This window comes from Ranitomeya imitator, chromosome 7 (assembly GCF_032444005.1).
Source record: "Ranitomeya imitator isolate aRanImi1 chromosome 7, aRanImi1.pri, whole genome shotgun sequence".
Lineage (NCBI taxonomy): Eukaryota > Metazoa > Chordata > Amphibia > Anura > Dendrobatidae > Ranitomeya > Ranitomeya imitator.
Window position 1 is genome coordinate 71336367 of NC_091288.1, and position 13812 is coordinate 71350178.

At 44.1% G+C, this 13812-nt stretch overlaps 1 long non-coding RNA gene across 2 annotated transcripts in view; it reads right to left on the reverse strand.

The window, feature by feature from the left end:
- Positions 1-9704: 9704 nt before the first annotated feature.
- Positions 9705-13812, reverse strand: part of LOC138644726 (uncharacterized) — a 46390-nt gene continuing 42282 nt past the window's right edge. For both annotated transcript variants that reach the window (XR_011314655.1, XR_011314654.1), the window contains one exon: positions 9705-10140. This is a non-coding gene — a long non-coding RNA (uncharacterized lncRNA). The remainder of the gene's footprint in view (positions 10141-13812) is intronic.

Below are 13812 nucleotides of genomic sequence, written 5' to 3' on the forward strand. Positions count from 1 at the left end.
ACAGGGTACACAGACAAGGTAACTAAAAGTCTCAAACTCACCAAATGCTCACACAATCACAGAATTAACACATAGAAGGAAAGGGAAGGAAAAAACTAGGAAGGAAAACATGTTTAACATGCAACCAAAACAGCAGACACCAATCTCTGTAAATAAACCTCCAAGCTCCAAAAACACCACGCTCCTTCAACCTCCAAGCCAAGCTGCTGAACTGATCACTGACAATAGCTGAAGTCAAGGCTGGGTCTATATAGAGGAGGAGATTACAAAATCACCTTTAGCTGAGAGATCCAGCTCACAGCAACTCAGCAACTCCTGCACTGCTGGCACAAAGCAGCCAGGTCAGAATACAGGAGAAGAGCTTGTGTTCACTGTGTTTGAACGAGGCCCAGAGCGCTGCGGTTCTCTGGAACATCTCTGTCGCAGTAGCCCCGTGACAGTCCTCCTACAGAGCAAGCTGTCAATCAAGGATTAAGAGGCATGATTATAGCATGTTCACTCTGAAGTAAGCACTTTTATAGCCCTTGTACTGCCCTGATGATGATGAGTAGCAAGTGCCTCCAGTGAGAATATAACTTCATTTTCTCCCTGTAGCCGCTTTTCTAGTTAGTCTACCGAACATGTTAAGAATAGTATTTATCTACTGATCACCATTATATCTGCATGTAAATACTCGATTTGTTTATCAGCCAGAGAAGATTAACCCCCGCCTGACCAGGTCGGAAAACAGAAAGCAAACCCCGACCTGGATCATGACACAGCTATTAATCATTTACAAGACCATTTACAATTTCCTATCTTACAGAATTGCAAAGTATCCATAAAAATTGGATGCTGTACTGTGGCTCAGCGTGGCATCAAAATATTTTCTAACACCCAAAGACTTGAGTGGCTAATGACAGCTGCCAGCAGCATGTTTTGCCGCTCGCGAACCCAACATATACATCCAGTTAAAGTTTGTGCTGGCTTCGACGGGCCCTCACCTGCACGGGCCCAGTTGTGGTCACGACCACAGTCGTTACACCCATGGCTGTAATTAAGAAACTAATGCTGATTGCCTTTACACATGATAGTTATGGTTCATACACATGGCTGACTTGACGAGTCAAAGAAAAAACATTCCTCAGTCCAGTTCTCTCTAATATTCTGTCATGAGTCATCCTAGCATTGGTGGGATAACACCAGACTAAATGTAGAGGATCAGAGCTATCAGAACAATGATGATGTCATGTGACGTTTCCTGCAGCACAACACCTACTCACATGACTGCATACTTATTGTCACAGTTCTGTAGTCTGCTTCTTCCTTGCTCTATGCTGGTTGAGACTGGAGTTGCTCCTATCAGGGATGACATCATAGGAATGGGCCAAGAATCAACATCACAGTGCAGAGGTCAAGGAAGCAGCAGCAGCGCCTGTGGATACACGTAAATTAGAGGAGCAATGTTCTAAATGATATGTTTGGTATATAGAGAGACCCGGGAGTGATGTACTGCAGAATTGGGTTGTTTATTGAGGGTCTGAGAGGAGTGATTTATTGCAGTATGGAGCTTTATGTAGAGGGCCTGATGGCAGTGATGTACTGCAGGAGGAGATTGATCATAGAGGGGCTGAGAGGAGTGATAGCCTGCAGGATGGGACTGTATATATTGGGGCTGAGAGGAGGGATCTATATCTATATGAAGCCATATATTGATGAGCTGAGAAAAGTGTTGTACTGCAGGAATGGACTGTATGTAGTGAGGCCGAGAAGAGTGATGTTCTTATTTGTGGATAAGAATTAAAAGATTATTGTAATAAGTGATATAACAAATCACTTACATGTAATTGAGTGAGCACAACACATAAACAATCAGCAAAAAAAAGATCAAACACTGAGTGTAACATATCTGCTAAAGATAACTGACCCTTTCTAGGGGAAACTTAAAGGGCTGATCCAGCACATGAAATGTATTTTCTATCTATCCTTACACCCTAACTACTTTTGTAATTAGCTTTATTACACAATGCCCAACACTTCTCCCTATCTAGTTAATCCCTAAGTGTGTTTTTACTGGGACATTTTGTTTCAGACGAGTTTCAAACGTGATATCACAGGAGGCTGGGGCTGGATATAACAGTGGGCAGCGCTGCAGTTACTCACTAAGTTTTTGCATTGCATCTTCCTCTGAAAACATCCTGGATCCTGGGTGATGAACACTGCTTCCATCTGTGCCGCAACCATAGCTTCTGTGAAAGATGTGGGCGTAGAAGCAGTAAGTGAAACCAGAGCCGCCCTCTGATGATGCTTCATTTGAGTGCGGCGCTGGTGTCATTCAGTGTTGCATTCTATAGAAGTAATAGTCTGTATGCAAAGGATATAGCAAAAATATATAGTATTGGAGATTACTGTATAAACATACGAAAAAAGTGGATTATAAAATAAATAACTAAGACTATAAAAATGTATTGAATATATCAAATAACAGTCTTTTCCTTGAGAAATCCAGAAGCAATACGTACGTCAGGGTCCTGTGGTCTTTACTTCTGTGTTGATATCTCTTAAATATGGTATATCTGTTATTTGATATATGCAACACATTTCTATTGTACTTGTTATTTAATTATTCTATAATCCACTTGTCTGGTATGTTTATAAAGTAATCTGTAATACTATACATTTTTGCTTTATGCTTTGTATAGACTATTACATTCAGAGAATGCAACACTAACATATTTATATAATACCAATTTCTGATGTTTGTCATGAACTTTCTTTTGTTCATTGCTCCCCACTATTTTAATGTATACATTTTTAATTATTTTGCATGTATTAATAAAATTCTATTTTTGAACATATGTATATTTTCTCTCATGGTTACTCACGTAGCCTTTGCACATCTTTGCTGTTGAGTGCCGACTCTGGACAGAAACACTTCTGGCAGCAAACACTATAGTCCCTTTTACTTCCCTTGCCTATGGGGTTTTCTCAGCTATACTGTAATGCTACTGCTGAGGCTCTGCCTTTTACTTGCGAATCATTGCAGAAAGTCATTGGCTTTTCTACAGTAAAGAGAGGCCGAGCATGTGTGTTCAGCAGCACTCAATACATTAGATCGACCTACGCATTGATAAATACTTTGAACACAAGATGATGCCATTTTATATATTTAAATGAAGTAAATGACTATGTAATTCATGTTTTTAAAGGGAACCTGTCACCCCCAAAATCGAAGATGAGCTAATCCCACCAGCATCAGGGGCTTATCTACAGCATTCGGAATGCTGTAGATAAGCCCCCAATGTATCCTCAAAGATGAGGAAAAGAGGTAAGATTATACTCACCCAGGGGTGGTCCTGCTGCGGTCCGCCAAGTACTGCAGTGCGCAGGCGCCAGGAAAGGTCAAAGAGGACCAGCACCTGGGCACTGCAGTACATTGCGCTGCCCTCAACAGGGCAGACAAAGTACGCCTGCGCCGGAGCCACAGAGTGAATGCAAGAAGAGGACGTCATCGTAAGAAAATGGGAGGCCCCGGACTGGACCGCGACGACCATCGCAGTGGGACTGCCCCTGGGTGAGTATAATCTAAACTCTTTTTCTTATCTATCAGGATACATCGGGGGCTTATCTACAGCATTAGAGAATGCTGTAGATAAGCCCCTGATGCTGGTGGGCTTAGCTCACCTTTGATTTTGGGGGTGACAGATTCCTTTTAAGAATATGTAACTGTATATACATCCTATTAACTATTTTTTCTAACATGAAATACCTTCATACGAGATATGAACACCTTGAGGGAAAAATAGGGATTTTTGTGTACTCACCGTAAAATCCTTTTCTCCGAGCCATTCATTGGGGGACACAGACCATGGGTGTATGCTGCTGCCACCAGGAGGCTGACACTAAGTAATACAAAGAAAGTTAGCTCCTCCCCTGCAGTATACACCCTCCTGCTGGCCCCCAGCTAACCAGTTCGGTGCAAAAGCAGTAGGAGATCAATAGCAACATATACACGTATAGCATGTAACATTATAAATGAGAGTATAACATATCAAAAGATAAAAACAAAGCATAAGCTAATAACAGGGTGGGAGCTGTGTCCCCCAATGAATGGCTCGGAGAAAAGGATTTTACGGTGAGTACACAAAAATCCCTATTTCTCCTTCGCCTCATTGGGGGACACAGACCATGGGACGTCCCAAAGCAGTCCCTGGGTGGGGACAACATCAGATCAGGCCGTGTAACCGCTACTTACAAGTGCGCCACCGCGGCCTGCAAGGTCCGCCTGCCCCGACTCACATCTGTAGAAGTATGTGAATAAAAGTGCTTCAAGAATGTATGCGGACTGGAGGAGTCCGCAAGCTTGCGGTCGTGCTTGCCGAAGTCTGGAACCTAGAGCCCTCAGACAGGAAAATAGGCTGAAATCTAGCTCGGAAGGACTCCTGGATGGAGAAAACAATCCACCACGCTAACCTGGCCAAAGAAACGGCTAGACCCTTCCTGCGACTGTCAGGAAGCCTACTTACCATCGAGAAAGCCAAGTAAAGCGTCCAAACCTTGGCAGGACGCCATTCTCGATACGTACCCACTCGAAGTACTCACTTCTTCTAGATTATGGAGGATCCCTTCCGAGGTGTGTGGAGCGGAGTCGAAAGAGATGAGAGAACGATTCCCCTGCAACAGTGGGAATACAATACCACCTTGGCAATGAGGGAAGGGGATGTCCTGAGGGCAACCCTGCCTTGAGGTAATAAGGAAAAAAGACAAAGAACAGAACGTCGAGTTCCGAAGACTCATCAGTAGGACAAGAACGCAGAGAAAGAAGGGAAGAGACCTTCCCTGATAGTGAAGGCTGTCCGGATCCAAAAAAGAAGTCCACTGTAAGATGCCCAGGAACGTTAGGGTCCCACGGATCTAACGGTACGCGGAAGGGAAGAACTACAGGTTAAGGCTCCCTGCGAGAAAGTCCATCTTTCCAGTTTTGTCGCAATAAGACGGAAAACTAGAAGAACAGCAAGCGAGCAAACCCTGACATGGTCAGTGCGGTTCTCCCGGGATCCCTGGAGCCCTTCCTGCTTCCGAAAAGATCTCAGAAGTAGAAGAAGAGGAGATATAGAAATTGGTACCGTGGAAGAACAGAGCATGCACTGCGATGGTCTTGGAAGTCAAGGCCAAACCATGAATCGGAGCACATTGGCGTTCAGCTTGGACGCCATCTGACCTACATCTGGAGTAGTCCAGTGAAGGCAGATCCGATGGAAGACTTCCGAGTGAAGTTCCCACTCACTAGAGGAGAAACCCCGACGGCTGAATACGTCTGCCGCCCGAATACGTCTGCCGCCCAGAGCTCTACTCCAGGGATAAGTACTGTTGAGATCCCTGAATGAAAGATCTCGGCTCATCAGTAGAGAGAGAGATACCTGGGCCATGGCGCTTGACTGTGGGTACTTGCTAGATGGTTAACGAGTGGCACAGCCGTGGCGATATCCAACTGAAGACCCGCCTAAAGTAAGTGGGCCTGCTGTAGGATTAGACGTACCGTTCAGAACTCCAGAGAAATGATCGGGAGAAAAAGACTGGCCTTGGAATTCCCCCAATGGCCATTGGATCAGGAGAAGGCTCTGGGAGAGGAAGGAGCTCAGAGAGTACTCTTTGAAAGCATGATAGATTTGCAGAAAAACAAGCGCAGCGAAGGAAACTGCTTCCATTATTGTCCAATTCCTCAGAGCCCTCCTAGCGAACTGAATGAACCGAGGGAATGAGAGAACAAGTGCGCAAGCTCTCTGGAGAAGAGCCACGACCTTGACTCGAGAGAGAATAATCATCCTGCATGAGCAGGATCATCCTCAAAGAGGATCTGCTGAACTGGGAAAGAGGAAAAGAAACTTGTCTAAGTTCAGCTGCCAGCCCAGAGAAAGGGTATTGCAAGAGATATAGACGACTCAGCGTAGTCCTAGAAGAGCAGCTACAAAGTCGACCTAAGAGCAGGACGACCATGCTTCTAGGGTGCAAGAAGCACACGACAACCGACATGACCCTTGCGACCATTCTGGTGTGGTAGCCAGGCCGGAGGACAAGGACGAGACTAGAAAATGCTGTTCGCAAATGGAAAGGTGAAGAGATTGTTGTAGCGGGAAGAAATAGGCATGTGAGGGTAAGAATCCCGAATGTCTAAGGATGCCAGAAAAGTCCACCTCTTTCTGATGAAGTAATAACTGAGCAGAGGAACTCCATAAGAAAAAAGGAGGACCTTGACCAAGGTTGTTAGATTCCCTCCATTTAGGAAACAAGATCCCTTAGATCTAGGCTATCCTGGACAATGCTGCCACTGCTGGTTGGGTCTGTAGAGGAGATACGATCCCTTGCTAGTCTCCCGCTCAGAAAATTAGATTGGCCAGCTATATTGTTGAAGATGAAGTAGTTAAGGTCCCTGACCAGGAGACCATTGGTCAAGCAACCCATGTGGCGGCTAAGGGAGGGAAAAGCGCTGAACCCGAAACCACAAGACGGAACGAACTAGGTTTGCTATCCGACCGTCTGTGGTATCTTAAATGATGATACATCAGGCAGGGATACTGGTAGGTATACCACAAGAAACTCTACCCGGATTATCTGCCAAGAGGTAGAATGCGGGACTGCGACCAGCAGGTCTCTAGCCATCGTCGTGCAGAGTAGAAAAATTAGGAACCCTCAATCCACCGTCCTCTTAACAGGGACGCGGAGAGGAATCGTCCGCTTTCTTGCATCATCCGCTAAATAGTGATGATAGAAAGGGGGGGGGGGGGGTGCTTGGACGCCAAAAATGTGTGCCTCCATACATCCTCAGAGTAGAAGTCCCCGAGTGGACCGGGCAGGTTGTCTGGCGTTAGGCCTGAATGCAGAAGAGGATACACGGAGGCGACAATCCATATGCTCATCTGTTGAAGGTGTGGGCGGAAATCGGAGCCCCTTAAAGGACCCGTCGCCATAAAAAACCGACCCGGAATGGCATCCAACTTAGAGGTTTCTGTCCAGTGCATCACCCGTCAACCTGTTGATGATATAAAGAGAGAGAGTCCCTCTTTCTCAGAAGCTCTGGCAAATCAAGGCAATATCCGATCCATATTCTGCATTGTTCTCAACAAAACATAGGGGAGAGATCAGGAAAAGAAAACTTCCATTTTCTAGAACCTGTACGTTATTCAAGAATACTAGCGGCCCCTGCTAGCCGACGACTCCCATTGTAGGATAGGGAGCATGTTGAGTGCTCCAGAGTTCAGATAGGGAGACCAGTTTAGGATTGCTGATGTGCCCTTAAGGCCAGTCAATACTAGTCATGCGCCTTTAAGACCAGGAAATACTAGTCTTGTGCCTTTAAGAGGAGGACATACAGTTCCTGTGCGTCATGTGCCATTAAGAACCAAGGCCTACTGGTCATGTGCCTTTAAGAAACAGGACGAACTTGACATGCACCTTTAAGTCCAAGACATACTGGTCATGAGCCCTTAAAACCAGGGCCTACTGGTCATTTGCGTTTAAGACCAGAGCATACTGGACATGTGCCTTTAAGACCAGGGCATACTGGTCATGTGCCCTTGAGACCAGGGCATACTGGTCATGCGTCTTTAAGACCAGGACATACTGGTCATGTGCCTTTAAGTCCAGGGTATAATGGTCACGTGTCGCTAAAACCAGGGCATACTGGTCGAGATCCTTAAAGAGCAGGGCGTACTGGTCACCTTTAAAAACCACGGCATACTGGACAAATGCCTTAAGACCAGGGCATACAGGTCATGTGCCTTTAAGACCAGAGCATACTGGTCATGTGCCTTTAAAAACCAGGGCGTACTGGTCATGGGAGTTTAAGACCAGGGCATACTGTTCACTAGCGTTTAAGACCGAGGAGTACTGGTCACGTGCATTTAAGACCAGGGCATACTGGTCATGAGACAATAAGACCAGGAAATACTGGTAACGTGCCTTCAAGGCCAGGGCATACTAGCCAAGTGCCTTAAAGACCAGGGCATGCTGGTCACGTGCCCTTAAGGCCAGGGCATACTTGTCATGTGCCTTTAAGACCAGGAATACTGGTCGTGTGCCTTTAAGACCGGGAATGCTGGTCATGCTCCTTTAAGACCAGGAATGCTGGACAACACCGGGGCATTTTTTTTTTTTTTTTTAAAGATTATGCCAGAGGTGGGACCCCATGAGGGGAACTAGGTACTCTGGGAGGAGCCGGAATAGGCGGCAGCGAAGGCTCCTGAGCTAAATTGATAAAGAACTATGAGAAATGTGACCGGCTCTGCTGGTAATATGCCCCTTTTAAACTAGGGAACCCTTAAGACCAGGAAATGCAGGTCAAGGGTTTATGAGAAAACACCATGGAAAAAACTGGGGAAAGTTGGGCTCGAACTTCCGAGTAGTTGGAACACAGCATTCAATAACGGATCCAATAAATCTCTGTTCAGTAGCAGCACCTATAAGCCCAGCGACCACTGGGCATTGAAGCGGCTACTGGGCACGAGTCAAGCCCAGCGGCCACCGGACATGAGACTCAAAGACCAGGGGACCTGAGAGAATGCAGGTCCCAAGTATATAAAAATGTGAAGTTAGACCCTTTATGCTGCCGGACGTGCGGGGCTGCGGGGGAAGGGAGCGATTCACCTTACCGGGATTCTGAGTCCCCCGACTGGAATAGCGCCAACTACAGCGCTGAAAACTGCCGGCAGCAGCCCCTTCCAGAAGAACTAGGGACCGGAAACTTCTGGGAGAAGATGGCCGCCGAGATCTCGTCCTGCATGAGAAGCGCTAGAATAGGGGGGTGGAGCCGCTAGAGTGATGCAGGCGGGGCTTCCCAGAATGCGGCCTAAACAGGGCCGAAGCCGGGGACTAAATTTATAGACTCAGCTGGCGCGCACCCGCGGACTGAAGGGGAAAGGACCGCTAAGCTCTGTGGGGACCCTGGCGCTATGGAGCCCACCTATGACCGCCAAAAAACTCAATTTTTCACGTGCACTTACCCCATGCTGCAGGTAGAGCTGAGCCAGGGAAGATAGGACGGTGTAGGGGTTGGGGAGCCTCCATCCACCATCCCTGCAGAAGAGGGGTGGAGAGCAACCGTCTGCCTCCTTCCATCATCCGCTTTTTCAGTGGTGATGCAGTGGGGGCTGCTCGGACGCCACGTTGGAAGGTGCCTCTGTACAGCCGAGGGTAAAACCTGGTGGACAGGGCTGAATGTCCGGCAATAGGCCTGGCTGCAGAGGAGGATACTGAAGGTGAAACTTCAGTGCTCGTCTGATAAGGGAGGGGGGAGATCGGTGCCCATGAAGGGGCCCGTCGCCCCTAAAATCAGCTCAGGCAGTGGCTTCCCACGTCGCAGGAGAGGATACGGAGAGGTGAAACTCCCGTGCTCGCCTGTTGTTGGTTCGGGGGAGATCGGACCATGAAAGAATCCGTCACCCCCTTCGTCCGTTGTAAAAGGTAAAAAAGGTAAAAAGGTAAATTCTTTGGGTCTGAATAGCAGACCCGTCCGTGTGCCTCCTACGGACACTAAGCAAGAACTGGTTAGCTGGGGGCCAGCAGGAGGGTGTATACTGCAGGGGAGGAGCTAACTTTCTTTGTATTACTTAGTGTCAGCCTCCTGGTGGCAGCAGCATACACCCATGGTCTGTGTCCCCCAATGAGGCGAAGGAGAAATGCAAATTTACAACAAAAATAAAGTATAACATCTTTAAGCATGAAATGTGTTTATCACATAAATCACTGTATTATATAGAGTTCATAACAAAACGGGAAATTTGTAACATTTTTTCATCCACCAGTGAAAATTGGGCAGGCATTAAAACATTTGTATCTGATACAATGACAGTAAGTGATGGCGGTACATGTAATCCTTTACTTGTTCCATCAATATACAGAGGTCCAGTGAAATGTAAAACAGGGCCGAACGGAGTTTTCACTTTCCAGTATGAGCAAAAAATGTCCCAGGCCACAGAATATTTTTCATTGTTCGAGCTAAAAACCCACATTTGGTATCCATATTCTCCTTTTCGGAACCCCAATGACTTCGGGGGAGAATCCGATGTATATGCATGGTTAATTCTTTCCCATATTATCATCATTGGCCAACATGCCTCATCAAATGATTCCGTCGGTGTGAAATCCATTACTGATGTCTTCTTTCTGTAATGTTTTCAGAATCAAAATGTTAAATTGATATTAATAATAAAAAAATCATAATAAAAGAAGCAGTCCAGCTATTTTTTCCATCACTGCATCACTCATCATAATGTTTATCACACTCTGCAATGCTTTTATATAAAATTTACTCAGCTTCCTGCAGTCCAGCCCCATCTTTGCTTCTCTTTAGCCTCAATATTGATCCCTAGATTTCACAAATATTTTTTTCTTGTATACTTTGCTATCTGTCCCATGGTGGCTCAGCACAGCATCACATGAGCATCCACAGCCAGCACCACCTCAGCCTCTATGAAGGACGCGGAAATTATCCTCCATTCTATATTCCCTAAATAGGTTAATACTAGTTGGTCCATGCAAGATATTCTCACATTGGTTGTCGGGGCGCAGGCAATTTCAGGAAAATCAAGCTGGTCAAATGTAAATGTATTGAATGAGATGAACACAGAGAGGTATGTGTCTCACTGACATATATATGTATATATATATATATATATATATATATATATATATATATATAGACTGTATATATGTTTTTACGAATATTCGAGCCCATGGATCCATTATATGTCCATTTTACAAGCCAGCGAGAAAATCTCACCATACGGATGTCATATGGATGCTTACATGCAAGAAAATCTCATCCTCGGACTGCACACGGACATATGGATCACTGTTCAGGGAACATTTCTGCAATTTTCATCTGTGTAAAACGGACCTTTTTTTATGTTTGTAGGTATGTACAGTATGTATGATTGTGTGTGACTCCAGCCTAAAGGAGTTCCCCCAAGATTAAACATAATGGTATTTTACTTACTGATCAGAAGGGGTCTGATTGTCTTGCGAAAGAACAGGGGCAGCAGCATTTTTCCCCCCCATTTTTTTCCCCTCCACAGCAGCATTACCATCTATCTGCAGTGTAGGGAAGTGCAACACAGCCCTATGTACCGTATGTGAAAGGAGCAGCTCCCTGTACAGCACTGCCACTTTGACAGTAAAAATGATGAAGGAGAATTGAACCCATAACTGAGCGTATTTACACCATTGTATAATAATTGGGAACATCCCTTTAAAAAAAAGTAATATCTGCAGATTATTTTACCTTTTTTTTCCCCTACGGTTGGATTTTTTTTTCAATTTTTGCAAGGTTGTTTCCACCAATCTCTCCCATCGGGAAATAATGTACAGTCTGAGTAATGTCAATGCTGTAGTTTTTTACTTGGAACCAGAGGTGACTCCAGGTCACCAATAAGCTGCAACCTTAGAAGGAAGATAGACTTTTCAATGACTGTCCAATAATATGGAAAATCTGATGGTTCAGAATCTGTCCGGTCCCTTTTAGGCTGCATTCATTTATATCTTCAGTTTTAAAGCTGAAGTCTTAAACAAGTAAAGTTTTACTTTTATTCTACTTCCACATATGTAGCAAATATTTTATATGCACCTGCCTGAATTCGGCTAGGCAAGGAGTGCGGCAAGCTGGAAAGCCCCCAGGCAAATGTTAAGATTTGTTTCAGCTTTGTGGTATTGTGCTTTGGAGGAGTGTGGTGCCACCTGCAGGTCATTTTTCCTTACTGCAGATTTATGAAAATTAATGTTTCTTTCTTGCTGAAGGGGGCAAGTTTACGTTGCAAATGGTGTATCATTTGTGTGTGTGGGTGCAGTATGAACGGAGATACAAAGGAATCACCGAAAAAGAGTATTTTGAAATTATATAGAAGGATAAGTATACAGTCAAAGCTGTCTAGTTAGCATCAGTAGCTGTGATGTGAACTTTTTCCCCACACCCCCACTCCCTATGAAGAAAAAAGTGTGTACCATCAAACAGGAAATTCACCTGAATGGTTAAAAATATTGGCAAAAAGTAGTCCAAGAGAAGGATCAGTCAGGAAGCATGATCCGGCAATGAGAGTGCAGTAAATATGAGAAGACTGGAAAGTGGACCAGGAGAACCAAGTAACTTTAAATCAACAAGGTTCCTCGGAGGTTTGAGAGATTAGATTTTCCATGGATTTGAATAGTATTACTACACTAGGGTTGGTATGTCATTGGAATTCCCATGACTAGGGATACTTGCTTTAACAGATTACAAGAGAAAGTAATAAGAAAGGATTTTTGTATGTAGATTTTATGTTGATTGCTGAAGGAGTGCTGGGGATTGCAATCCAAGTCATTCTAATAACTATTCTAAGTACCACATTATTATTATTATTATTATTATTTATTTATATAGCACCATTGATTCTATGCTGCTGTACATGAGAAGGGGTTACATACAAGTTACAAATATCACATACAGTAAACAAACTAACAATGACGGACTGATACAGAGGGGCGAGGACCCTGCCCTTGCGGGCTTACATTCTACACATCCCATAATATCTTCAAGGAGGGATAACTTTAACATAAAAAATATATTCTTGCTTACAATTATGTTGTCATTCATTTCAACAATCCTAAATAAAGAATTTACAAAAAAAAAACTAATTTCTTTTGGTTTGGTGACGATAATTGCTATACTTCAGTAACCAGAGAAACTTCAGACTAAAAGAACTAAAAACACTGAAACAGCATTTATAGTAAGCGGCGTGTATATTTTATATATTTATTTATTTATACACCATTCAATTAATTGTTTACAGTCAGAGTTAGTTTACAGTCAGATCTTGTCGCTATACAGCATCATCAGCGAAAAAATAAAAAAGTTATAGTCCTCAGAATAAAGTGATGCAAAAATAATTATTTTTTCTATAAAATAGTTTTTATCGTATAAAAGCACCAAAACATGAAAAAATGATATAAATGAGGTATCGCTGTAATCATACCGACCCGAAGAATAAAACTGCTTTATTAATTCCACCAAAGGCGGAACAGTATAAACGCCTCCCCCAAAAGAAATTCATGAATAGCTGGTTTTTGGTCATTCTGCCTCACAAAAATCAGAATAAAAAGCGATAAAAACAAGTCACATGCCCGAAAATGTTACCAATAAAAACGTCAACTCGTCCCGCAAAAAACAAGACCTCACATGACTCTGTGGACTCAAATATGGAAAAATTATAGCTCTCAAAATGTGGAAACGCAAAAAATATTTTTTGCAATAAAAAGCATCTTTCAGTGTGTGACAGCTGCCAATCATAAAAATCCGCTAAAAAACCCGATATAAACGTAAATCAAACCCCCCTTCATCACCCTCTTAGTTAGGGAAAAATTAAAAAATTAAAAAAATGTATTTATTTCCATTTTCCCATTAGGCTTAGGGTTAGGGCTAGGGTTAGGGTTAGGCCTAGGGTTATGGTTAGGGATAGGGCTAGGATTAGGGTTAGGGCTAGGGCTAGGGTTAGGGCTAGGGTTAGGGTTAGGGCTAGGGTTAGGGCTAGGGTTAGGGTTGGGGCAAGGGTTAAGTCTACAGTTAGGGTTGGGGCTAAAGTTAGGGTTAGGGTTTTTGGATTACATTTACGGCTGGGAATTGGGTTGGGATTAGGGTTAGGGGTGTGTCAGGGTTAAAGGTGTGGTTAGGGTTACCGTTGGGGTTAGGGTAAGGGGTGTGTTTGGATTAGGGTTTCAGTTAGAATTGGAGATTTCCACTGTTTAGATTTGTTATTTTCACGGCTCTGCGTTATAAACTGTAGTGAAATACTTGGGGGTTCAAAGTTC